Below are 13,618 nucleotides of genomic sequence, written 5' to 3'. Positions count from 1 at the left end.
TAACGTAAAACTATGATATAAAATAATCAAAATACCTCATATCAGGTAAAACTGACCAGCATACCACTAGTCATGAAAAATAACTAAAATACTCCCCATGACATAAAAATGATCAAAATACCACATATCGGGTAAAAACGACCAGACTGCCATTGTTATGGAAAATAACTTAAATACCCCTATATTGGGTAAAGATTAGAAAAATACCTTTGAGTCGTAAAAAAATGACTAATATACCCTCATGTTATGAAATGATCAATATACACAATATCAGGTAAAATGACCATAATACCATTGAGTCATGAAAAATTACCAAAATACCCCTAATTATGAAAAATGACTAAAATACCCCAATGACATAAAAAATGATCAAAATATTTATTAAAAATTTGATTCGATTCCGATGTTGGTGTGAACGGTACCAAACGCTAGAATCAGAATGATGATTAATTCCCAGTGCTTACACAAACACTAGAATTTGAATCATTATTCCGTTTACAAGGGGGAATTGGAATTGGATTGGAATGTGATACCGATACTCATTCGCAATTCCTGCAATCCAAACCAACCCAAAGTATAATAAATTGACTGCAATAACCTAGGTGCTAATATGATAAGAAAGAAATGCCGAAATAAGACTTCTTAATAATGAGGGTTAACTCGGCATAAAGTCACGAGTTTGCTCCCTGTTGACGAGTGTTCGAACCCCGCCCTCGACTTACCTGATACACGTGGTGAGTGGGTCGTTGCGAGTATCCGTAGGGACTAGTCCTACTCCCGAAGGGGTGGGGACATCCTACGTCATCAAAAAAAAAAAAAAAAACTTGTCAGCGCTTCACGTGAAAAAGACACTAGACTCCTATTGAAGAGGAAACCTGACGTTACTACTACCGTGTGGTTGTTGACTACATACTGATTTAGAAAATTCACCTGCCTATTGTATAAAAAAATTAACTGCAAGTTCCTACGTGCTAATATAATAAGAAGGAAACACCTAAATAAAGGACTTCCTAAAAATTAATAAGAGGTAACTTGTGAAAGCACTTAGTACTTGGCGTGATTCCTAACTTCTTAATAATAATAAGCCAATGTAAGCAATCAAGACTTCAAGTGAATGCAATCCACAAATTATGTCATCAAGAATTCATCTTGTGCATCCGTTTGGGCGATCCATCAATGTGTCCTCTACGCTTGTTTGCGCTCATATCCTGAGATCTTAAGAGCATCAAAGATGCATATATGTTTAAGTGGAACTGTAGACACCTCATTTTGACCGAGCCCTAAACCCTTGTTTTGAATCAAAATTCCATTAAGCAAGTGAATTAGGATCCCAGGTTTCATCGTGAAGTAAGTTAGGATCGTCAGTAGCCTCCTATAAAGTTTTGTCGAAATCTGCTGAAAATGCCAAATAAGACGAGCTAATTTGTGCAGAGTTGTATTTATATCATTAATAGAGGGAGGGTGATTAATATTATTTGGAGTTGCCCAAGAAGGAAAATAGGCTAATATTCTAATTCCTTTAAGGGAAAAAGGGGGGGCCAAATTATCTAAATGGGGTGGCCCATCTAAGAAAGGCGAAGGTGTGCCATTTCCTATTAATTGAAGCCAAAGGGGAGTTGATTATTCAAGAGAGGGGTTGTCCCAAGGGAAAAGAGGGCTCGAATTTATCATCTCCCTATATAAACTAACGTATTAGGGTTTAGAGGGGGAGCCTCGTTTTTGGCAGAGAGGGAGGATTTGGGAGAGAAAGCAGAGGAGCCTCATTTTCGTTCGAGGCAGAAAAAGAGAGGGAGCCGCCGGCCGATTACTCCTCCACCGCCATCATCGGCACCACCACCTCCACCATTCTTCTCCAATACCGCCACCATCAAACCCACCTCCGACCACTATCTCCGGCCGGCCACCTCCACAACCTCCATCGATTCCACCATCTTCAACCTCAAAACCCCTCCCCATTAAACCCAAATCCACTAGCCATCATCTTCTCCCACCTCCTCCAACCGATCCTCATCTCAGCCGCACCTCCTACACCTCTATCCCACCGCCTGCAACACCCAAACCCTCACAGCCACCACCACCATTTCTCACCTCCTTCTGCAACTCCGGCCGGCCATCTCACACCACTACCTCATCCATTACCTTCACCCTCTCTAAAACCCACACTAATCAGCAAACCCCAAAAGCAGAGGAAGATAAAAATCTGGAGCGGCCTCTATAACCCATCATCTCCGGTACCCCCATCGAAAATCCCTCCACCATCCAACTCCTTTCGTTTGCAGAGAGAGGGTTAGAAGAAGAATAAAAATTAGAAGAGGGTTTGGGGTCTTCATCCCCATTTGCGGCTTGCGGCTCCCAGCAGGGAGAGCAGAAGGAAAAGAGAAAGAGAGGAGGTAGGGATCCGATCGGATCCTTCCCACCGGTTGACCCCGCCACCACCATCAACCTCCATTTTCGTCCCTTTCATAAACCCAAACCCACTCCATTTCAATACCCCATTTTCTTCTTCTTCACCTCCTTCCTTCAACCACATCTCTCCCACCCCTCAATTTCCAGCCACCATCTCCGGTGATCTCTCATCAAATCCGGCAACCCGCTCAACCTTGCGATCGTCGACCAATAGCACAACCGGCTCCAATCAATAAATTCGATCTTCTGTCGCCTAATTCGATCATCGTCATCGCCTTGTGCCGTTGACAACCTCGATCATTGGGCATCGGTCATCTTCTTCAGGTTTGCAAAAATCTAGTTTCTTTATGGTGTGATTTGTGTTTACATATACTCCTAAATCTTGGTCTTCATTAAGGTTCATTTCCTTCTCTGTGATATGGTTTGTTCAAAATTATCATAAACTCTTCATTCTCCATTTTCAACTCTAAAAATTTTTAATAAAAAAAAAAGGGGGAGGGAGAAGAAGGGGATATGACTTGATCTCAGAGATAGAGTTAATCGCCCTATATCCAACCTTCATCTACTTTTGGGGTTGGTTTCATTATCCTAATTTTTCAAAGAATGGGTTCAGACATGTCATGTTGTTACTGCCATTGTAAATTTCTATACTCCCTGTTTCTAATCCCTGTTGGCGAGAAGTTGCATTTGTTAAGATCTTCATGTACTCGTCTGGTCATGAATGAGACCCCAGCACCTTAAGATTTGGTCTATGATTCATTTTGAGTGTGTCTCAGATCGCTCCTGGGGGTAAGGTTTTGTTGTGTTTTTTTTTATTCCATTTCTATTTTGGAGTCTTTGGGATGTATATGCATATTGTAGATATGGGTTTGACTACTAGCCTCAGCTTTGCTCCAATTTGGTCATCTTTGATATGTAGACTGAATGATGTGCATACCACAATGATAGGGTTTGGTCCTTGGCCTTGGTCTTTTCCCAATTCCATGGCTTTTCATATGTGCAGTCGAACAATATGGACCTAGAATGTGTGTGCCCTTGGCTTTAGTTGTTTAGTCTCATTTCTTCCTTGATTCTGAGTTCGGGTATGTATCCTAATAGCGTAGAGTTAAGGTTTGGGTTTCTGATTTGATTTCATTGGGATTTGGGTTTCAATTTTGGGTATTCTAGAGGTTTTGAATTTTAAGGCAGCAATGAGGCTACCTGGAGACCCATTTTCTTTTCTCCTCCTTTCATTTTTCGGGATGAGCCTTATTTTAGTTTGTCGAGATACATTCCTGCTTGTTTCTTGAGCCACCCCTTTGCCCTTCGTGTCCATTTTCCTATCTCATCATTTTCTACAGGGCTTAGAGGTTTGTCCTTCTCCGAGATCATTACTTCTTATAGGGTTTAGGAGTTCCTTCACTTTCGAGATCATTCTTTGTGCGTTCCTCGGGATCCTTTTCGAGTTTCGGGACTCCATCAATTTTGGGAACGCTTCTCTCGGGTTTAGTTGGCAACGATGGAACGTTTCTTGAGCCAATCTCTTCCCTTCCTGCCTTAGAGTTTTCACAGGTTAAGAGATTCTCTCCTCTTAGAGTGTTTAGCCAGTTAGGACCGTTCTTAAGTGGCTGATCGTTTAGTAGATCTTCTTATAGAGTTTTTATCTGTCCCCTTTTGTTTAAAAGTTCACCCTTTGGGTTAGAGGTTTTTCATCTCTCGTTTATTTTGGGTTTTCCCTCGCAGGTTAGAACTCATCTCTTTTGGATACTGGCTAAGCTTCGTCAGCTTTTGGTCATCTCTTTGAGATTATTTTTCTCATATCGGAACTTTGGTTCCCTCGTTTGTCTTCTTTTTCCTTAGGCTTTAGGGATCCCGTTTCCCTCTAAATTACTCTACCGCGATATGTTGGGTAAGGAGGCTCTTCTATCGGATCCCCTATAGCTGAAGGGTGTTAACACACTTTTAAACGTCAAAAATATAAAAGCACTTCAAAAAAACATTTGAAAACATCAAAAACCCTTAAAAAATCTAAAGTGTTGAGTGTTTCTTTTAGAAGCGTAGTTTGAGAGTTTGTTTCGAACTACGTTGGCTTGATCCTCTCTCACGAGGTAAGTAGTGCAGCTTGGGATCTTTATCCCAAGTCCAGCCAAACTTTGTAAATAAACATACTTTAACCATTTTTCTTTAAAACCGTGTTTTCAAAAAGCTCTTCCTTTAGTGTTAGGAGTTTCTCCTAGATAGAGAGTTTTAGAGTTAGGAGTTTCTTTTGATAGGTTGTTTATTTGTTTGTTTCTTATGTGCTTGTTTTAGAGTTAGGGGTCTGTCCTAGAGTTATAGGAGCGCCTCCGTCCGGTCAGTTGGCGATTCACATCGCCGACTGATGACTAGGTCTAAGATGCGTTAGTGATCCCATTGTTTTCTTATGACGCACAGCCTAGTTACACATAGGTTGTAGGAACCACCTGCATTAGCTTAGGGCTAACCTGCATTTAGTTGGGACATATAGGGTGTCCTAAAATCTACAATTCACTGGAATTTAAATAATCGGTCAAGAAACTTTTAATAACTAGTCCGGTCTTTTAGATCGAGTCTAGCATAGAGGGCTAGGTGTCTTAGGCATCATAGCTTAGAATAGGCGCGAAGAACTACGTTGCCTTGATTCTCGTGGAGGCGGGGATACGTAGGCTTCTTTGGATGAATACCAGACCATCTGAGGACTCGGGCTAAATCGTTTAGAGTCTTAGGGTTCGTTGTGTTGTTATGTTGTATATTGTGTTGTGTTTTCTTACTTTCTTGTGCAGACCTTATACCTGTAGTTGTAGCGTGCATGTGTTTGTCCACTAGAACTTAGACACCAGTAAGGCATGTCACTCACAACCTAGCAATGTTTAGGTGGCACCTCTTTCATTTATTTTTTGTGTGCTTATTATTTCTATTCTCAGGAAATGCATGCTTAGGTAGACGACTCCTGAGGATTGTTCCCATTTCACATGATCTTTGCCCAAAACTCTTCGAGGTTAATAATAAATGGCATAAGAGACCAAGTGTTCGCACTCGGGCGAATTGGGGGCGCTCTTCAGACCTTCTCCATTCGTCATCAGGCACGGACCTTTTGTATCTCTGGTAATCCATTGCAAACAGAGCATTTGTTTTGGTTCCATGGCACATCCATGGATGGCGACTCTGAGTTATTTGCAGATATATCTTAGTTTCGAGCCCTGGCTCCGGATCAGGATGTATCTCTTTCTTTTTATATCGCTACTCATGCTATGCTGTGAGAGTGGCAGCAGTTTCGAGAGTTCCTTGGCAGAGCTCTCCTTCACGTTGTGGAGATCTTTGAGGATTGCAGGAGGGATCTCGCGTCCCTCGGCACCGTCCTCGGATCGGGGTCCACAGGAACTTTTTTGGTATATTTTGGTCATTTTAACCCCTTACGGGTCAGATTTAGATTTATAAATAACCTCTCGCAGAAAGGGTTTATAAATCCAAAAAATTACACTAACACGATGAATTTGTACATCTTGTGGATTTCACACAAATCCAAATCCAGATGTCATAAAGGCTTGCCAAACACCGAATTTGGATTTAAAAATCCAAATTCACCTCCGAATCCAAATCCAAGGGGTATCCAAACGGGCCCTTATTTTCATCATATTTTGTTCACTGGAGTTTACTCCTCATCTCAAATAATTGGAATGTTTGATTATGAGATTATCTTCTTCTTTTTTTAATTTAATATATAGCTAAATCATGAATGTTGAAATTTGCTGCTTTATTCACATGTTTTGTGAATTTTCAAGTGTTCTTCCCTCCTAATTCTTTTAACGAATGAGATCCCACTTTTTAATTTCTTTTTAATTGATCATTTTATCACTTTACTTTTTTCGCTCCCGTGCATCGCACGGATTGTCCTATTAGTGATTATATATTTTCATTTCCAACACACCTCAACGAGGGCGCTCGTTAGCAAAACCCTTTATTATATGAGTTTCATAAAAAATTGGCGGGCAGTGATATTCCCCCAGGGCTGGACATGGTTCGGTTAAAACCGAACCGGGTTCTTCGGTTTTGAATCCAGGGCGGTTCGGTTCTGGGTCCTAGACCTGGGAACCGGCGGCTTTCAATTCGGTTCTGGGTTTGGTGACCTGGAACCGAGAACCGAACCGAACCGGAAAAAATAGTATATGCATGCGATTATGCGTGATTTAAAATCCGTCAAAAACCAATAAAGTGGGAGTGTTAGTATCATTCTTGAGGACACAAATTTGTTATATGATCTCTTAATTCAAAGTTCTGTTGTGTCACTCCCAAATAGTTAAACAACCATACGTATATTTCTAAACATATGGAGCACTATCAGTTTATCAATTATCCAAATTTAGTTTATCCAGCTACAATAATCCAAGAGTAATAATTCATCGGAAAAAAACATGTAATTGCATATCTTGACTGGATGAGAAATTACACAAACAATTTTTAATATGCAAATTTAAGCTCAAGAACAGTCATAACACATATATTTTCAATGATAAGGATCAGTTTTATCATCTGAATAAGATCAAATAAGTATAACTTGTACGGCCGATAATAGTATAGCTGTAGGAACTGATACATAAATTCATATGTGAATTAGTGTGTGAACTACTGTGTAAACTGATGCATAAATTGATGCATTAACTGGTGTGTGAATTGGTGTGTACACTAATGAATAAACTGGTATGTAAACTTATACTATCGATAGAACATTCTCATGATGTATTAATCTTTGGGCATCAGAACTTATACTATGGACAAGACAGTTGTCAAAGCCAACAAGATATGTTAAAATGAAATTTAAACCCTTCTTCAATTCAGTGATAGCATTAGCACATGTATTCTACTTCAACCCTAAAATCACATTCATCTAAATTGACTAGATTACAAAGATCTCTATGTATAAAAAGAAAAACTAAAACTAAAACCAAATAGAATGCCCAGACCTTGTCAAGATATCCAGAATGAAGATCTGAAAAACTAGCTTTAGCATAAGACATAGACATACAAACTTAAGACATCCTTATGATTTTTTATTAACATATACTGGATCAAGAATCAAGACACAACCAACACAAGGCCAAATTACAGTTATAAGTCAAAGATACTTACTGCTATGCTTATAAATTGTAAAATTTTTGCAGGATAGCCAATAATGGGCAGCAAGCAATGGACAACAGTTATATGCTTATGAACCGAACCAAATTACAGTTACTGGGCATATAACTTACAGGGCAGCAACCATGAGCAGTAGTAATAATAGATAGCAAATAATGTACAGCTGAATGGAAGGTTCCACTTCCAACCAAATTTTTAGAATTCCCTCCAACACAGTAAGTCCCAGAGTAATCCAGCTTAGCAGGTCACGAACTACCTTCCTTGTGAATAAGCTATAAGGATCGACTCTAATGTTAACTGACAGATATGCGAGCTTCTTTTCCTTTCTTCTCTTATAAAAAAAAATATTTTTAACCAAAGATTTTTGTTGCCATACCCAAATCAGCTAAAATGAATATGTTGGACTAAACTGCGGGCTGAATTAATGTAAAACATGAACCGAATTGATGCAAAACAAGGGCTGTTTTGTGCCAAAAAAGGTTTTAAACTATGCTAAAACAGGAGCTGTTTTTGTGCTAAAACCGGGGCTGAATTGTCAAAGGCATGGGGCTGTTATCATCAAAGGATGTGAGGGCTGCAAATATTATACAAGGTATATGGGGGATGATTTTGTAACAGACAAAAATAAAATAACATAAGCTGGACCGCAAATAAATGAATTGGTTTACACATAACATTACTGAAATTTGCGCAGCCTTTAGCACTACATGTGAAATAGAAGACTGACTTTGTGCCTTGTCTAAAAAAAAAAAAAATTTAAGAGAAGCAATGACCTATACACCCGTTAATACAAACAATTAATGGAGCACTAAACTCTACATTTATTGACGCAAGCAACTAAGAGATAGACTGAATTAAATACTTGTAAGCCAAAATTTCATTGGAAACCAACGGATACTTCTTCCAATACAAGACAAATGCCTTCAAACATTAAAGTCAAAATTTGCAAATGGTCTAAACCAAGGGATTTCGTACTGAACTGTTAACGGGATATGAATGTCAAACAGAAATAATGCCTTAATTGCTGCTATCATATCAAAAATGAAGTGCCATATTCTAGTGTCAGAAACACATTCAAGTATTTAATTAGAAAGGCATTCATGGATTACAAGGTAAAGTAACTGGAACCAACAAGTCATCTTAATCGTAACACATTTAAGCACATACCAAGTCAAAATCCAAAGGAAACCTACTATTCTAATACTGTTCAGAGATCCAAACCATTCCAACTGGAATATTCTAATAAAAAAAACACATTAGAATAATTGAGACTTAAGAACACATTAAAATTTTCTAATATAAAAATAATACAGATCAACCATAAAAAAAAATCAGTTTATAGAAATAAAACATATCTTATGGCTAGGTTACAGGTTCTGCCTTCTGAAATATTGATGAATGGAACTTTGTGTAACACGTAGTGTTAAATGTGATGATGAAAACTGATTTTAGATAATTTGTAGTGTTATAAATAAAGTGAAGAACCAACTTTGGGCAACTTGAATTAATGAAAGCTACAGGGGAGGTAGAAGAAGGTGATGATGGAGGTGGAATTTAGAAATGGAAATGGAAATAAGATTTTGGGTGAAAATGATGGTCTATATGGCTGAGATTATTCAGAAGAAGATGGCTGATACAATGGTCTATATAATAGAAGAAGATGAAGAGGGATTTCAATGTGGTTGCCAAGACAAAACTATAAGGGCTGCCATTATTAAAAAAAAAATGAATGTGAAGGGCTTTCAAAATCAAGAATACAAGGGCTGCTCTAGTCAAAGTGAAAAAGGGGCTTGTGTTCATGTAAACATTTTATTGCCAGACCACTTACACATAAAGCACATGATTTTGAGCCATTATAAATACCACCAGCCTAATAATAATAAGAAAGCCTGTTGACATCAAATCAGATAAATGTTTCTAAGGAATAATAAATAATAATAAAAATTACTTTGTATTGATATATGTTTCCCAACTAAATTGAGTTATATTAATTTCCTTACCGAACAAAGGTCTTCTCTTGTTCCTTTTCCTTTTTTAGTATTGACACAAAACCATGAATTTAGGTAAAACTAGACTAGAAAGCATATATATATATATATATATATATATATATATATATATATATATAAAATGTAACATAATTTACATTCTACCAGTATGTCACATGAACTCTAAGAAAAATTAATAAATTGCAATTAATTCTCAGAATATAACTTAAATTGAAAACCCAAAAAAAAAATTAATAAAAAAAATGAGATGAAATCAAGATCACAAACACCAGAGATAACAATTCCTACTAATTACACTATTCATCTAAGCACTTCAACAAAATTGAGCTCAATTTAAAGCAAAATAACAATCACAAAACATCTAATCTCTATTATATACCAGATAAATAAATAAAATTCTTAAGGTTAAGGAGAAAACTTACCTGAAGTATCGTATGAAATGGAATCCGAGTCAATTCGATGAGAGTCTTATTTTTGATGAATCTTCTTTCCTGATCAGAATCAACTTCTGATTCTCCCAGGTCAAAACAATAATCGCAGATCACCTTCTGCTGAAATTCCTTGCCAAAGAACTCTTGGATCTAAGGTGTTATAGCAAGGATCGAGAATTCTAAGCTCAGATCTGATTTTTTCTTTTACTTTTATACAGATCTAAGGTTTCAACTCAGTTAACAAGTTAGTTTCAGGGTTTTAAAGGATAGATCTACGATTTTCCCCAAACAGAAACTCGAATTTAGCGCTTGAGCAAAGAACTAGGGTTTCTAGGAAATGAAGAAATGAAATTAGAAAAACAAAGATTAACAGAGAAATAAAAGGGAAACACTGGCTGGAGTATCGCCGGAGGTCAATCAGAGCTTGCAATCATAGCTTGTTCTTGCCGGAGGAGGTGAACGGAAGAGGTAAGAAAGGGGTTTTGGATATGAAAAATTGCAGATCTGAAGGTTTCACAGCTTGGCCAGATCTCGAGCTCACTGGAGAAGAATAATTGGCTGATCGGAGCTTTGCCGGAGACAGATGATCGGAACAAGCTCTCTCTCTCTTTCTGGAAAATGAGATCTCTCTCTGTAGCTGGAAAATGATTCACTGGAAGCCGGCCGGAGTATTGCCGGATCCTAGCCGAATTTAACAAGAGAGATGATCGGAAAATGGAGAATTTCGATCGGAAAATCTCTCTCTTTTCTCAGATCTGCTTTCTCTCTTTTCTCTCCCTTTCTCTCTCTAAAAGGAAAACGAGAATTTTTTTTTTCTAAATGAGATTAAGTCGGCATTTATAGAAAATTTTGGTGATGATATTAGCACTACCACTTTTTATAAGCTCGCGGTTGCGCGAACTTCTGATGATCGTGCAGAGAAATCTTGTCTTATTCAATCCATGCTCTGCACCATCCAGGATAAATCACCCCCCCTTCTGCGGTTTACGCTATGGTCTTCTCGAGGTTCGTTCGCTAGGCAAACACACTCCGATTTTGACGAAATTTTATAGGGACCTAGCTGGGACCCTAACCTACCTTGGGGCGAAATTTGGGATCCTATAGCATTGGTTTGATAGGGTTTTGCTCAAACACGAGAGGTTCAGGGTACGGTCAAAATGGGGTGTCTACATCCGGTTACACGATTGGGATTACTTGTAAGCCGAAACAGGAAACCTCTCTGTTATTCTTTGCTTTTTCTTTGTGCGTGTGTATGTGTGTGTGTGTGGGGGGGGGGGGGACGAGGGGGAGAGGGTAGAGGAGCATACTTGGGTAGAGTTACCACTCTATATTGGCACCATCTTTTTTTCATTCAATAATTTAAGAAGGAAATTATATGACTGATTAATTTCGAGGGAAATTATATTTTTTGGACTCATGCAAGGTAATGAGCCCTAGTGGTGCAACTTGGGTCGGATCGAGTAGGATTCAACTTACAAATAATTTAAAGTTGTATGAGGTGTATTTATCAAAAATTGGGGCCTGGTGTATTAGGTGTATAGTTTGTTAAATTTAAGGGGGGGTGTATTTATCATAATGGGTTAAAGACGCTAATGTTGAAGGTTCTTTTATCAGTCGTAGAACACATGTTTAGTTTTTTTTGGGTAAAAACGGGCAACTTGTTACGAACCTAAATTGGTTCGTAACAGATTTGATCTTCTCAGAGGGAAGATCAGCCTCTTGACCCACTTCGAGGGAAGGGTCATTCCTCCTTTTGTGAAAACACAAATTCTAGGATAAATTATGCGTGCATATTTTATTATGAACCACTTTAAATACAAGAAAAGAGCCACAAAACAGCCACAATTCACATCCCTATAAAATCTCAACTATCTCTTATCACTAGATCGACTCCTAGACTTTTCCTAGACTAAGCTACCAATACCAAATAAACATAAAGACTCCAAACACTCCTAAAACTAAGCCATGTCACTATGCATATATGCACGTATCACAAATGATCAGACTTTTATTTGAGTGATATCCTTTGGATGTTTATCTTGGTGAAAATGGGGATCACGTCCTAATAATCAATACAATTTTTGCCAATTTTCTTATTTTTTCCCGAAAATATTGGAAGGGAAATAGAAAATGGGCAAAAGTGGAGGTGGGGGTAAATTTGCCTTTTTAAATTTTATTAACGGAGTAGATTAACGTAGGTTAATTTTACGGGCTTTTAGCAATTCTTTTGCAAAAGTAGGACTGTTAAGATAATATGCTTTTCTTAGGGATTTTTATGCTATTATTTTGTCAAGTAGGGACTAATCAGCAAAAATCCCTTAAATAGAAATAATTAATGGCTGACTGAATGTGAAGAGGGGGTCATGGGATTTGGGCCACTGACGGGCCCAAGTCCCAAGGCCCTATGCCCCACTCTATTGGTGGGCCAAGGCTCTTGGATCCTAATTATATTCTAATTAGTTCCTCTTTTTTTTTGAATGAATGCAAAATGGTTGATGGGCTAAGGCTCTTCTAATTAGTTTGTAATTTTAACTAATTAACTAATAAGAGCTAAGTGGAAGGATTACCCCTATAGTGTGGTTGATGCAGCCATTTGGGTGCGACGGCATCCTCTCCAGGTGGTTCGAGCTTCCCAACAGTCTAACACCTTGATCAGTGCGAGTCTAGGCCTCCCAATGTGGACCCACCAAGGAAGATCGGCAAAAATAATTCCTAGATCTCAAACTTGATGGGGTCACAAAGAGTGTGCCAGGAAAAGCTCTTCTCGATCAGGTGGGGCCCCTATGGGAAGCCTAGCTCCTCTATTGGGATTTTCACTTGTGGGACCTCTCTATGAGGGCTCTTCCTGTTGGGGTACTCCCTAAATTCTTCTTAAGTGTCTTCCATTTTCAGGAGGATTGAACACGTAGGCCGATGCGGACAAGACAGTCAATCACATTGAGTTGTAGATTGACATAGTTAACCTTCAGTGCACTTATAATATAAAGTCAGAGTTGAAGCTGAGCGTTCACCTTACTCTTGGTCGAACGATGTCCAGTCCATGTATGTGGTTGCTTGTATTGCCTTCAAGAGACCGGGAGTGAGCATGCAGAAGCTCCGGTGAATTTTTTGGAAGAAAGTGTTTTGATCATAAAAATAGGTATGATTGCTCCATCGACAAAGACCTCAAAACTTTAGTTTTGGAGCTATGCGTAGGCCTGAAATTTGTTTCCATTCCAGGAGTGTATATGAAGTTTAATGCTTCCAAAAATAGTGTTTTAATCATCGGATTCGCGGTTGCAGTCTCTCATCAGCTAAGCAAAGCAAAATAAAATGCCTACAGAAACGCCTTTACCACGATTTAGGAGAGAATCTCCTACGCAAAATATGAACAACATTCAACTACACATGTTAATGGAGTCAAGAAATAAGAAACGTAAAAAAAATGCACCAGACTCCTAATGAAGAGGAAACTTGCTATTACTACTATCGTGTAATTGTTGGCTAATTACTGAATTAAAAAATCCATATACTTAAAGGGTGTGTTTGAATTGCCGGAATCTAGAATCAGTACCGGTATCCGGTTTCAATGCTACTTACTGAATTAAAAAAAATCATATACTTAAAGGGTGCGTTTGGATTGCCGGGATCAGGAATCGGTAC

General features: G+C 38.4%; 1 long non-coding RNA gene across 1 annotated transcript; it reads left to right on the top strand.

The window, feature by feature from the left end:
• The first annotated feature begins 1,713 nt into the window (after positions 1–1,713).
• On the top strand, positions 1,714–13,168 carry LOC143852979 (uncharacterized). Its single transcript, XR_013236939.1, has 3 exons — positions 1,714–2,730; positions 12,595–12,748; positions 12,869–13,168. It is a non-coding gene; the product is annotated as an uncharacterized LOC143852979 (long non-coding RNA).
• Positions 13,169–13,618: the final 450 nt, after the last annotated feature.

This window comes from Tasmannia lanceolata, unplaced genomic scaffold, assembly GCF_043159265.1.
Source record: "Tasmannia lanceolata isolate RefF3 unplaced genomic scaffold, GAP_Taslan_0.1 ptg000019l, whole genome shotgun sequence".
Taxonomy (NCBI): Eukaryota; Viridiplantae; Streptophyta; class Magnoliopsida; order Canellales; family Winteraceae; genus Tasmannia; species Tasmannia lanceolata.
Note: the sequence above shows the minus strand (reverse complement) of the source record. Positions and strands in the feature narration are given on the sequence as shown.